A 15,267-nucleotide genomic window follows, 5' to 3' on the forward strand; every position below is an offset into this window, starting at 1 on the left:
TGCATCGTGCCTCATTTTGGTCCTCGGGTAGGTCCTGCCTGATTAGGTAGGCTAGGAATGGTTCTGTCCACGGGGCGATGACGGCCATTATCACATGGGCTGAAGGTGTTATTTCGATGGCAGAACCTCCGATTGTGTCAGAGTGTTCGGTATCTGATGATGTGGCCGGGTCTGGACTATTGCTACCGGTGTCCCCTTCCCATACCACGGATGGCTTAAATAGTTTTTCCAAAAAGATGTTAGGTGGGACATGATCGCGCTTAGCGCCGATACGGGCGAGGATATCCGTCGCTTGATTGTTTTCCCGAGCCACATGGTGGAATTCAAGCCCCTCGAACCGAGCTGACATTTTGAGTATGGCGTTGCGATATGCCCCCATTTTCGGATCCTTGGCATCGAAGTCTCCATTTATTTGAGATATTGCGAGGTTCTAGTCCCCACGCACCTCCAGGCGTTGAATGCCCATGGAAACTGCCATCCGGAGACCATGTAACAGGGCCTCATATTCGGCTGCGTTATTGGAGTCTGTATATAGTATTTGGAGTACGTATTGGACTGTATCTCCGGTGGGGGACGTCAGGACGACGCCAGCCGCCAAACCAGCCAGCATTTTAGAGCCGTCAAAGTGCATGATCCAATTGGAGTATGCGCCGTACTCTTTAGGGAGTTCGGCTTCTGTCCATTCGGCGACGAAATCGGCCAGTACTTGCGACTTAATGGCTCGTCGTGGTCTATATGTTATGTCGAACGGGAGGAGCTCGATAGCCCATTTGGCAATCCGGCCCGTGGCATTGCGGTTGTTTATTATGTCGCTGAGTGGTACTTCTGAAGCCACCGTGACTGAACACTCTTGAAAGTAGTGTTGTAATTTCCGGGATGCCATAAATACCGCGTATGCTATCTTTTGATAATGTGGGTACCGTGATTTGCATGGAGTGAGGACAGTGGACACATAATAAATCAGCTTTTGAAGTGGGAATTTATGTCCGTCCGTCTCTCGTTCTACGACGAGCATTGCACTTACAACTTGGTGAGTTGCCGCTATATATAACAGCATTGGTTCACTGACATTTGGCACGGCCAAGATTGGGTTGGTGGACAGGATGGCTTTTATTTCTTCCAATCCGACCGTGGCTGCGTCCGTCCACTCGAAGTGTTCGGTGCGCCGAAGAAGGCGATAAAGGGGAGTGCCTTTTCTCCTAATCGGGAGATAAAGCGGCTTAAGGCCGCCACGCATCGAGTTAACTTCTAGATTTGCTTGACGTCAGTTGGGATAGCCAACTGCGACAGAGCTCAGATTTTAGCCGGATTTGCTTCAATTCCTCTACTAGAGACGATAAAGCCCAGGAGCTTTCCGGCGGGTACGCCGAAAACGCAGTCGTCTATTAAGGAGTCGACGTTTCTGGTTTTAACGACCACATTGTCTATGTATGCCTCCACTATTTTGCCGATCTGCTTTTCCACACATGTCTGAATCATGCGCTGATACGTTGCGCCGGCGTTTTTGAGCCCGAAGGGCATTGTGTTAAAACAGAAGGGGGCATATGGAGTGATAAATGCCGTTGCGGCTTGATCGGAATCCGCCATCTTAATTTGGTGGTAACCGGAGTATGCGTCGAGGAAGCACAATGAGTCGTGTCCTGCGGTAGCGTCGATAATTTGATCGATGCGAGGGAGGGGGAAGGGATCCTTTGGGCAAGCCTTATTGAGGTCCTTGAAGTCGACGCATAGGCGCCATGATTTGTCCTTCTTTGGTACCATCACCAGGTTTTCTAGCCAGTCCGGATGCTTTATTTCTCTAATGAATCCGGCCTCCAGTAACTTGGCTAGCTCCTCTCCGATGGCTTGTCGCTTAGGTTCAGAGAAACACCGAAGAGTCTGCTTGACCGGCTTGAATCCTTTTAGAACGTTAAGGCTATGCTCGGCCAGCCTGCATGGGATTCCTGGCATATCTGAAGGATGGCAGGCGAATATGTCCCAATTCTCGCACAGGAACTCCTGTAGTGCGGCATCTATAGCGGGGCTTAACTGTGCCCCGATGGCTGCTGTTTCCAGGGGTCTGTTGGATGGACTTGGAATTTGACTATTTCATCCGCTGGTTCGAAAGAGGTGGACTTGGATCTTTTGTCTAGTATCACGTCGTCCCTGTCCACTATGGAGTGCAGCGCGGTTAATTCCTCCGCCACAAGGGCTTCGGATAATGCCTTGAGGGCCAGTGCGGCTATTTTGTTCTCGGCACGGAGTGCTATGTTCGGATCACTAGCTAGAGTGATGATCCCATTGGGCCCGGGCATTTTGAGCTTCATGTATCCATAATGGGGTATGGCTTGGAAGATTGTGAATGCCTCCCGCCCTAGAAGGGCGTGGTATCCGCTACTGAAGGGGGCCACTTGGAATGTAATTTCTTCGGACCTGTAATTCTCCGGAGTGTCGAATACCACATCTAGTGTGATTTTCCTAGCGCAACGTGCCTCCCGACTAGGGATGATTCCTCGGAAGGTCGTGTCGCTTTGCTCAATACGGTTTCTGTCTATTTCCATTTTTTGAAGAGTTTCCTCATAAATGAGGTTTAATCTGTTGCCACCGTCCATGAGCACTTTAGTGAGCCGAAAGCCGTCCACAATTGGACTAAGGACCAAGGCGGCTGGTGCTCGAGCTGTTCGGAATTTAGGTTCGTCACTGGCATTGAATGTGATATCCGTGTCGCTCCATGGATTTATTGCTGCCACATGGCAGACTTTGGCAAGGCTGCGGAGTGCTCTCTTACACCTATTATTTGAGGCGAAGGTCTCGAAGACTGTCAATACTGTATTGTTATCCACGGGATGGTGCTCTGAGGTGTTTTGGATGAGGAGATCCTCACTGCTCTTGGCTACCTGCCGGAGTACCCAACATGCTCTAAGGTTGTGTGTTGGTATGGTATCCGCTGTACCATGAATTTTGCATGGCCCGTTAAGCCATCCCTCCAATACAGTTCCACGCCCTGTAGTGGGCTTTTGCTTCTTTGTAATTTAGTCGGGCGACTTATGAGAGTGCACCCTTTTAGTTCGGACTGGGGGTTTTGTTAGAGCCGGATTATCCCAAAATTTTGTTTGGGTTTTCCAGGCGCTTTCCATCACACAGTACTTCTGTACTATGGCCGCCAAGTCAGCGAAGTGTGCTATGTGACGGCGACTTATAGCATTGAGGATTCCCTTATCCGTGCAATTGTTGCAAAAGAACGAAATTGCGTCTTCCTCGCGACAGTCCTTGACCTTGTTCATTACAAGGAGGAATCTGGCCCAATAGTGATGTACACTCTCTTGGGGCTCTTGCCTAATGTGGGAAAGATTGTTTATATCTGGGTGGGTGGGTGGATTTAAGTCCGGACCTTGACCCAATCTGAGACCCCGGGGCGGGGGAGTTTCCCATCTTGTAAGTTCGGGCTCCGGGATGTTGCCCCGCGGGTTCGGCATGCAGCCTGATTCTAGGTTCAGGGTTAGGGCGATGTCCTCCCGTGGGCGGGTATCCGGCTCGAAGAGCTCGGGAATCCAGACATAGTTCGTCCTGAGTATAGAGGGATAATCGCCGCATTGCTCCTCCTCCACCGCTATTGATGGGTGACCGGCGGAGAGTTAATCTCCCTCTGGTCGGGTTTAAGCCCAATCCGACCATAGTCCGTAGCGACTCCCAGAGCGGCGATGCGATCCAAGAGCTCGTTCAAAGAGGAGAGCTCCATTGGATCCATCTGCTTGGTCAATTTCGAGCCAATGTGGAGGCTATTTTCGATGACCCGAGAAGTCATCGTCGGCGCAGCGGGCGAACAGGCGGTCATGACGAAGCCGCCTAGTCGGAGAGTTTGGCCTACAGCCAGGACTCCCCCAGAGGTGATGTTGTCCTTGACAAAGAGACGAGCCATCCCTCCTTATGATGACGACACAGTGGAACTCTCAATGAAAGCACCAATGTCAGTGTCAAAACCGGCGGATCTCGGGTAGGGGGTCCCGAACTGTGCGTCTAAGGCGGATGGTAACAGGAGGGAGGGACACAATGTTTACCCAGGTTTGGGCCCTCTCGATGGAGGTAAAACCTTACGTCCTACTTGATTGATCTTGATGATATGAGTATTACAAGAGTTGATGTACCACGAGATCGTAGAGGCTAAACCCTAGAAGCTAGCCTATGGTATGATTGTCTGTTGTCCTACGGACTAAACCCTCCAGTTTATATAGACACCGGAGGGGGCAAGGGTTACACAGAGTCGGTTACAAGGGAGGAGATCTACATATCCGTATTGCAAAGCTTGCCTTCCACGCCAAGGAGAGTCCCATCCGGACACGAGATGAAGTCTTTAAACTTGTATCTTCATAGTCCAACAGTTCGGCCAAAGGATATAGTCCGGCTGTTCGGAGACCCCCTAATCCAGGACTCCCTCAGTGACCCTCCTCTGTGCTAAGGCAAGCCACACCAATATTTGCATGGTGTCATTTCAATAACTATGATTTTCCAACTTGAATATGGTTTATTTCATGCAATTAATCATTTAATAAATATTGCTTATGTTAGTTCATTTGTTATGCTTGACATGTTTAGCTTGCTGTAGTACTTGAGTGCATGGACTAGTGTGATGTAGTAGAGTTGTTTTTGATAGCATGACTATGGTTGATTATGATTGGTATTTTTTTCATAAATGGTTTATGATTATCCCCATGCTAATGTCATCACTAAAAATGATTGGGCTAAAATGAGTGAGTTAAAACCAGTGTCCCTAAAGTGATTAGTAGTGCATGCAGAATGATTCTATGATGTTGATCCATTTTATTTTAGTGTTATGTGAATATAGTTGCATGTCAGAAATTTGCATGTTCATGGCATACTATGGCTTGAGTTCTTTTATTTCAAGTTAAACCTGATGATAATTCAACTTGAACATAATGTTGATCGAGTCATGGTGCCACCGAATCGAGCTTCCTAGTGCAACCACATTTGCTTTTATGGGAAGGCATTTATTCGGTCCGTTGTCATGTGTCTGGTCGGTGCATCCAACGAGGGAAGGTTATGGGCATGTGGTACCCTGGCCCGGTAAGCAGACATAACCTTGTGTGCCGGTTGTTGTTGTTATGGTACCTTGTCCCCGTTTGGGACCGTTTAAGTTTTGCCACGACGGTGGCCGTGAATGTCACGGGTTGACATCGGGGCCACCCAGGGGGGAGTTGGTCGGAGTGGCCGGGAGAGTGTCATGACAATGGGTTGGTTCTATCAGAATGTCATTGGCCCACCCGAATGGGAGTTCGAGGCCATGGATTCTGTGGTGTGGGTACAGTGTACTAACCTCTGCAGAGTGTGTGTTAAATCTATCGGTAGCTACGTCCTCGGTTACGGACCCAGTTCATAGTAGGTCACACCATGGATCAACATAAATAATTTAATCTTGCACTTTAAAGTTATATGATTGGCACTAGTTATGTGATGAGATTGTTGAAACCATGAAGATGGTTGTTGTTGGAACCAAAGAGTTGGTTTCCATTGTGGTTGTAGTTGGAACCAAAGAGTTGGTTTTCGTTGTGGTTGTTGTTGGAACCAAAGAGTTGGTTTCCGTTGTGATCTGGGAGTGATCACCGTATGGATGATATTGGTTACGAGGTAACCCATATGGTAAGCGAGTCCGAGGGACTCGGTGCACAAGCATGTACACTTCATGAGTAGTATGTGAAGCATTGCATTTAACCTGATAAATTTTCATGTTATTGTTTGTCATTATGCTTTTATCTATCGTGAGCTTGCAAGTACATTCAATGTACTGACCTGGCATGTCATGCCAGCTTTCAGGAAAGTCTTACCGGATCGGAGTGCTTCCCGTGTCTAGACCGTGTCCACATCGGTGTCCCTGTGCTATGGAGTTCCGTGGTGACCCACAAGTATAGGGGGTCAATTGTAGCTCTTTTTGATAAGTAAGAGTGTCGAACCCAACGAGGAGCGGAAGGAAATGACAAGTGGTCTTCAACAAGGTAATGTCTGCAAGTGCTGAAATTGTAAGTAACAGAGTAGTTTGATAGCAAGATAATTTGTAATGAGCAAGTAACAATAATAGTAGCAAAGGTGCGGCAAGGTAGCCCAATCCTTTTGAGGCAAAGGACAGGCCAAACGGTCTCTTATGATAAGCAAAGCGTTCTTGAGGGTACACGGGAATTTCATCTAGTCACTTTCACCATGTTGGTTTGATTCGTGTTCGGTACTTTGCTAATTTGATATGTGGGTGGACCGGTGCTTAGGTATTGTTCTTACTTGAACAAACCTCCTACTTATGATTAACCCTCCCGCAAGCATCCGCAACTACGAGAAAAGTATTAAGAATAAATTCTAACCATAGCATTAAACTTTTGGATCCAATCGGTCCCTTACGGAATAGCGAATAAACTGGGGTTTAAGTTTCTGTCACTCTCGCAACCCATCATCTAATTGCTACTCCACAATGCATTCCCTTAGGCCCAAATATGGTGAAGTGTCATGTAGTCGACGTTCACATGACACCACTAAGGGAATCACAACATACATACTATCGACATATCGAACACATATCAAGTTCACATGATTACTTGCAACATGATTTCTCCCGTGACCTCAAGAACAAAAGTAACTACTCACAAATGATAATCATGCTCAAGATCAGAGGGGTATTAAATAGCATATTGGATCTGAATATATAATCTTCCACCAAATAAACCATATAGTAACCAACTACAAGATGTAATCAACACTACTAGTCACCCACAAGCACCAATCTATAGTTCTGGTAACAAGAATGAACACAAGAGATGAACTAGGGTTTGAGATGAGATGTTTTAGTTGAAGATGTTCATGGAGATTGCCCTCTCCAAGATGGGAGAGTTGTTGGTGATGATGATGACGATGATTTCCCCCTCCGGGAGGGAAGTTCCCCCAGCGGAATCGCTCCACCGAAGGGCAAAAGTGCTCCTGCCCAAGTTCTGCCTCGAGGCGGCCGCTCTCCATCCCGAAAGTCCTCTTCTTATTTTTCCTAGGTCAAAATTACTTATATACCAGAAGATGGGCACCGGAGGTGGGCTGAGGAGAGCACAACCCACCAGGGCACGCCTGGGCTACCTAGCGTGCCCAGGTGGGTTGTGCCCACCTGGTGGGACCCCTCTGGTACTTATTGGCTCCAATATTCCTCATATATTCCATAAAAAATCCTCGTGAAGTTTCAGCTCATTTGGAGTTGTGCAGAATAGGTAGCCTGACGTAGCTTTTTCAGGTCCAGATTTCCAGCTGCCGGAATTCTCCCTCTTGGTGTATACCTTGCATATTATGAGAGAAAAAGGCATTAGAATTACTCCAAAAAGCTTTATTATGGATAAAAACATCATATATAACAATGAGAAAACATGATGCAAAATGGACGTATCATTCGGCTACCGTGTAGTTATCGTGATTGAGGCCCCTTTCATGTTCATTAAATAATGTACATACTATTCAGCCGCACCGTGTGTGCCACTTGGCCTCGCTATCTGATGTAATATCGAACCTATGTTTCCGATAGCATCAATAAAGTGGTTGTTTTATGTACCAAGTTGTTGTGTGTTTCCAGAAGACTAGATCTCTAGGCCGGCAATGCAAGGTAAACCAGTTGCTCTGAGTCGGGGTGCCACAATAAGTTGCCAGGAGCCACTGAGTATATAGGTTCTGCTCGTCATCATCACCATCGTCATCTCTCCCTTGGTTATAATTTTTTTCAAGTATAGGTGGTGGAATGTTCACATGACCTTTTTAACACAAGAAGGTCAATTAGTAAAGGGAAACTAGCTAACCCGCATGCATGTGGATGAAACAATTATAATTAGGGTGGAAGACAAACATACCGAAAGCATCAGGATTCCATGCAAAAACAGTGCCATGAGTTATGGTAGCAAACACAAGAGCCTCATCTTGAATTGCATCACAGTACACATCCGTGTATAGAAACTGATTTTTGAGCAATATCCATTGAGTCGAAGTATGAAGGACGGCAACAAGCTTGTCGAAGATAGCGACAACACAAGAATTCCTATAACCCCAAGAGCGGTTGGGAACTCAACAAATTGCTATCTTCCATAGACGACAGTCACCATGATCATATTTGAATGTACGTAGAATACTGGTGTGCGCAACTTCAGGGCGGTCTGAGATTTTTGGAAGTGGAACCCGGTGATGAGTGTACACATTCACAAGTTCCCAATCGCAGTTGTACCCAATATAAACAACCTAGTCTCCATTTGCACCTACCCAAGCCTTACCCTCAAGCGATGGCATCTTAACATCACACATATCATTATCAAGCGACATCAACTTGCACAAGGCGAGGCCTCCATCACCCGCGCGCCAGCGAGCAGGGGCATGGCGAAGAAGATAGGGAGATCAAAATGCTCCTGGACCCTTGGGTTCTTTGTAATGATGTTATTAGTTGAGTCGAGAATGGTCTTGAACAAACCTGCCATGCTAGCCGAGGTGATGATGTCGCACCGATCAATGAGTTCCTCCACCACGTCATTTTTCATATTGGGGCAAGAATAACGGGGTCGTTTCCGGCCTGTTCCCTCCATGGAGAAGACGATCGAACAATGGCAGAAGGAAGGGTGAATGCAAATGGAGGAAGGAGGAAGAGCGTGCGACAGCAGTTCCAAATCAAGAGGGAAAGGCAAATAGGCGGTGGACGGTTGCCACGGTACACAAAGAGGCGCCCCGGCCTACATAGATGTCCGTTCAGAAATTGTACAAAAGGACTCTCCAACGTCTCACTAACATGTTGGAACGGGACCACATGTCAACGAAACATGCTGTGTCATTTCTCGTGCAAAATGCGATCTGGTCGCGTTGGCCCGAGGTGCTGCATTATTTATTGGCTTTATTTTTTAACAGCGTGCTGTTCAGTTTTGAAGCATGACTAACTAGTACTGTATGCAGAGAAAATATAAACTACTCTACCACTACTCCACCTCTGGTACTAGTATCAAAAAATATATATAGGCTGGAGCTTCAGCGCTTGCTTGCTACAGGCTACCCACTTGCTTCTCACACTATCACCTGATATCCCACAAGTATAGGGGATCGCAACAGTTTTTGATAAGTAACAGTGTCGAACCCAACGAGGAGCTAAAGGCAAAACAAATATTCCCTCAAGTTCTATCAACCACCGATACAACTCTACGCACGCTTGATGTTCGCTTTACCTAGAAGAAGTATGAAACTAGAAGTACTTTGTAGGTGTTGTTGGATAGGTTTGCAAGATAATAAAGATTACGTAAATAAAAAGTAGGGGCTGTTGTAAGTAAAGAAGCAATAAAGTAAATATAGCGAGTGTGGAAAAGTGGTGGTAGGAGTTGCGAAATTGCCCCTTAAGCAATTGACTACTTTACTAGAGTGATAGCAAGTATTATGTGGGAGAGGCCACTGCTAGCATGTCATCCCTTACTTGGAATTCTATGCACTTATGATTGGAACTATTAGCAAGCATCCGCAACTACTAAGGTTCATTAAGGTAAAACCCAACCATAGCATTAAGATATATTGGTCCCCCTTCAATCCCGTATGCATCAATTTCTATGCTAGGTTGAAGCTTCTGTCACTCTTGCCCTCCAATACATAGTCCTATCAACATACAACTAACCCTAGGGTGTGATCCACGCGCGCAATCATATGATGGGAACCAAAGTACAGCAACATAACCACAAGCAAATTAAATCAATCATAGCAATTCATCAACCACCGATAGGACAACGAAAATCTACTCAGACATCATAGGATGGCAACACATCATTGGATAATAATATGAAGCATAAAGCACCATGTTCAAGTAGAGGGTACAGCGGGTGGCGGGAGAGTGGACCGCTGTAGATAGAGGGGGGAAGGTGATGGAGATGTTGGTGAAGATGGCGGAGGTGTTGGTGTAGATCGCGGTGATGATGATGGCCCCCGGTGGCACTCCGGTGCCACCGGAAGCGAGGGGGAGAGAGCCCCCCTCCTTCTTCTTCTTCCTTGACCTCCTCCCTAGATGGGAGAAGGGTTTCCCCTCTGGTCCATGGCCTCCATGGCACGGGAGGGGCGAGAGCCCCTCCGAGATTAGATATGTCTCTCTGTCTCTCTGTGTTTCTACGTTCTCAGACTCTTCCCTTTCACCGTTTCTTATATTCCCGGAGATCCGTAACTCCGATTGGGCTGAAATTTTAACATGATCTCTATCCAGATATTAGCTTTCTTGCGGCGAAAGAAGGGCATCAACCGCCTTATGGGTGGCCAATGAGGGTCAGGGGCGCGCCCAGGGGGGCAGGTGCGCCCCCTGCCTCTTGGCCACCTCGGGCACCGTCTCGCGTGGATTTTTCTTCCCAAAAATCATATATATTCCAAAAAAATCTCCTTCAGTTTTTATCCTGTTTGGACTCCGTTTGATATGGATATTCTACGAAACAAAAAACATGCAACAAACAGGAACTGGCACTGGGCACTGGATCAATATGTTAGTCCCAAAAATAGTATGAAAAGTTGCCAAAAGTATATGAAAGTTGTGGAATATTGGCATGGAACAATCAAAAATTATAGATACGACGGAGACGTATCAGCATCCCCAAGCTTAATTCCTGCTCGTCCTCGAGTAGGTAAATGATAAAAAAGATAATTTTTGATGTGGAATGCTACCTAGCATAATATTGATCACATATCTAATCATGGCATGAATATTAAGACACGGGTGATTCAAAGCAATAGTCTATCATTTGACATCAAAACAATAATACTTCAAGCCCACTAATAAAGCAATCATGTCTTTTCAAAATAACATGGCCAAAGAAAGCTATGCCTACAAAATCATATAGTCTGGCTATGCTCCATCTTCACCACACAAAATATTCACATCATGCGCAACCCCGATGACAAGCCAAGAAATTGTTTCATACTTTTGACGTTCTCAAACATTTTCAACTTTCACGCAATACATGAGCGTGAGCCATGGACATAGCACTATAGGTGGAATAGAATGGTGGTTGTGGAGAAGACAAAAAGGAGAAGACAGTCTCACATCAACTAGGCGTATCGACGGGCTATGGAGATGCCCATAAATAGATATCAATGTGAGTGAGTACAGATTGCCATGCAACGGATGCACTAAGAGCTATAAGTGTATGAAAGCTCAGACTGAAAACTAAGTGGGTGTGCATCCAACTTGCTTGCTCATGAAGACCTCGGGCATTTGAGGAAGCCCATCGTCGAAATATACAAGCCAAGTTCTATAATGAAAATTCCCACTAGTATATGAAAGTGACAACTCAAGAGACTCTATATATGAAGAACATGGTGCTATTCTGAAGCACAATGTGGTAAAAGGATAGTAACATTGCCCCTTCTCTCTTTTTCTCTCTTTTTTTATTTTTTTATTTTTTTATTTTTTTTATTTTTTTGGTGGGCTTCTTTGGCCTCTTTTATTTTTTTGTAAAGTCCGGAGTCTCATCCCGACTTATGGGGGAATCATAGTCTCCATCATCCTTTCCTCACTGGGGCAATGCTCTAATAATGATGATCACCACACTTTTATTTACTTACAACTCAATATTACAACTCGATACTAGAACAAAGATATGACTCTATATGAATGCCACCGGTGGTGTACCGGGATGTGCAATGATCTAGCGTAGCAATGACATCAAAAAAACGAACAAGCCATGAAAACATCGTGCTAGCTATCTTACGATCATGCAAAGCAATATGACAGTAAACGCTCAAGTCATGTATATGATGATCATGGAAGTTGCATGGCAATATATCTCGGAATGGCTATGGAAATTCCATGATAGGTAGGTATGGTGGCTGTTTTGAGGAAGGTATATGGTGGGTTTATGGTACCAGCGAAAGTTGCGCGGTACTAGAGAGGCTAGCAATGGTGGAAGGGTGAGAGTGCGTATAATCCATGGACTCAACATTAGTCATAAAGAACTCACATACTTATTGCAAAAATCTATTAGTCATCGAAACAAAGTACTACACGCATGCTCCTAGGGGGATAGATTGGTAGGAAAAGACCATTGCTCGTCCCCGACCGCCACTCATAAGGAAGACAATCAATAAATAAATCATGCTCCGACTTCGTTACATAACGGTTCACCATACGTGCATGCTACGGGAATCACAAACCTCAACACAAGTATTTCTACTAATACACAACTACCCACTAGCATGACTCTAATATCACCATCTTTATATCGCAAAACTATTGCAAGGAATCAAACATATCATATTCAGTGATCTACAAGTTTTATGTAGGATTTTATGAGTAACCATGTGAATGACCAATTCTTGTCATCTCTCTAAATAGATATAAGTGAAGCAAGAGAGTTTAATTCTTTCTACAAAAGATATGCCCACGCTCTAACAAATATAAGTGAAGCAAAAGAGCATTCTACAAATGGCGGTTGTCTAAGTGAAGAGAAACAGGCAATCCAAACTTCAAATGATATAAGTGAAGCACATGAAGCATTCTATAAAGCCATACTCAAAAGATATAAGTGAAGTGCATAGAGCATTCTATAAATCAACCAAGGACTATCTCATACCATCATGGTGCATAAAAGAAAAATGAAAACTAAATGCAAAAGACGCTCCAAGATTGCACATATCGCATGAACGAAACGAATCCGAAAACATACCGATACTTGTTGAAGAAAGAGGGGATGCCTTCCGGGGCATCCCCAAGCTTAGACGCTTGAGTATCCTTGAATATTTACTTGGGGTGCCTCAGGCATCCCCAAGCTTGAGCTCTTGCCTCTCTTCCTTCTTCTCACATCAAGACCTTCTCGATCATCGAACACTTCATCCACACAAAACTTCAATAGAAAACTCAGTAAGATCCGTTAGTATAATGAAGCAAATCACTACTCTAAGTACTGTTTCAAACCAATTCATATTTTGTTATTGCATTGTGTCTACTGTAATATAACTTTTTCATGGCTTAATCCACTGATATGAATCGATAGTTTCATCAAAACAAGCAAACTATGCATCAAAAACAGAATCTGTCTAAGACAGAACAATCTGTAATAATCTGAACATTCACCATACTTATGATACTTGAAAAATTCTACCAAAATTCGAAAAATAAAAAATTTGTATAGGAAGACAGTGCAAAAAGAATCACAACCATTTGACATTCTAGCAAAAAATGTAAAATCACGCACTACAGCCAAAGTTTCTGTCCTGCACCGTACAAACCATCAAGCAAATGTAAACATCCGAAAGGAAAACCTTGGCACATTATTTTTATAATACAATGGAATTGTACAAGGGGATAATTATTTTTATTGAAAAGTTTCTGTAATCAAGATTCACAAAGTTTCCGTGAGCATGAACAAAGTTCAAGGCTAGCTCCCACTTCAACAATGCTTGTCTTTCTCACTTTCGCTTTCTTTTTGAAAAAGTTTTGGGTTCCCCTCTTTATTTTTGTTATTTTTAAACTATATAAAAGCACTCAACAGAAATAAATGACTCTCTAAAACTTCCGGGTTGTCTCCCTGGCAGCGTTTTCTTTAAAGCCATTAAGCTAGGCATATAGTGCTCAAGTAATGGATCCACCCGGATCCCAAGGTATATCAAAGCCAACTTTAATTAACAATGATTTGTAATTTAGTGGTGAGCACAAGGTAACATATATCATGTAATGACGAAGTCTAACTCTCTTCTATGCATCGGCATGTCATAAAAGAACAATTCATGCACACAAAGTAAAGGCCAATGGATAGTATAAACAGTTTCTTGTAATTTATCATGTTGGAAACATAGAGAGGTGGAGATATAGTTCCTCTATCATAATAATTGCAAGTAGGAGCAGCAAGCACATGCATATTATATCTATCAAAATCATCATGTGTAACGGTAAAAGGCAACCCATCAATATAATCCTTAATAAGGGCAAACTTCTCCGATATAGTGTAGTCGGGAGAATTCAAAAGGATAATAGGACTATCATGCGTGGGTGCAATAGCAACAATTTCATGTTTAACATAAGGAAATATAGCAAGTTCATCTCCATAAGCATAATTCATATTGGCATCTTGGCCACAAGCATAGCAAGCATCATCAAAAAGGGATATTTCAAGAGAATCAAAGGGATCATAATAGTCATCATAGAAATCATCCTTCGGTAAGCACGAAGGGAAATTAAACAATGTATGAGTTGAAGAGTTACTCTCAATAGAAGGTGGGCACGGGTAGCTAATCCGCTCTTCCTCCTTTTGTTCTTCGCTCTCCTCATCATCTTTTTCATCCAATGAGCTCACAGTTTCATCAATTTCTTCTTCCATAGACTCCTGCAAAATATTAGTATCTTCTTGGACAGCGGAGTAGTCCTCAATATATGGTTCAACATAGGCATTAGAAGCATAATTATCATAGCAATATTTAAGTATGGCAAAAAATTTAGATTTGTAAAGAGTAGCATCATACTTTTCAATCAAAGAAGCAATTTCGTTAGCACCGTTAAAAGCAACAAATTCTTCAATTTGTTGAACATCATAGTAATTATAAACACCCTTAGCATACGAAGATACGATTCGATTATCACTAAACTCACATTGGTAGGGAAGGTGTTTCTTAGGGTTTTCAGAACAACAAGTAAAATCATATATTTCGCATAAATTCCAAGCATAGCATTGTAAACGATGAATTTGACCCGGTAAAATTTTCCCTTTTTCAGATATTCGGTGCCGCACATAACGAGCATGCTCATCTAAAGATTTGCCTTCAACTAAGCTAGTTGGGGTTTCAGCACGAGCACATAGGGATCGAAGATGATCCAAGTAATAAGCTTCAGCAGTGTGATAGATTTTGAGTGGTTCTTCAACCATTGGTTTAGTAGGTACAACTAATTTTTTTGGTATTCTGCATTTCCTACCCATAAATAAAGATAGAAAACAACTAAGAACAGCAAATAAGAATTACTTAGTGATAAAGCAAACAAGCACACACAAGAATATTCACCCCACGCTATTGCTCCCCGGCAACGGCGCCAGAAAAAGGTCTTGATAACCCATAAGTATAGGGGATCGCAACAGTTTTCGATAAGTAAGAGTGTCGAACCCAACGAGGAGATAAAGGCAGAACAAATATTCCCTCAAGTTCTATCGACCACCGATACAACTCTATGCACGCTTGATGTTCACTTTACCTAGAACAAGTATGAAACTAGAAGTACTTTGTAGGTGTTGTTGGATAGGTTTGCAAGATAATAAAGATTACGTAAATAAAAAGTAGGGG

Source organism: Triticum dicoccoides, chromosome 2A (assembly GCF_002162155.2).
Source record: "Triticum dicoccoides isolate Atlit2015 ecotype Zavitan chromosome 2A, WEW_v2.0, whole genome shotgun sequence".
NCBI classification, from domain to species: Eukaryota; Viridiplantae; Streptophyta; class Magnoliopsida; order Poales; family Poaceae; genus Triticum; species Triticum dicoccoides.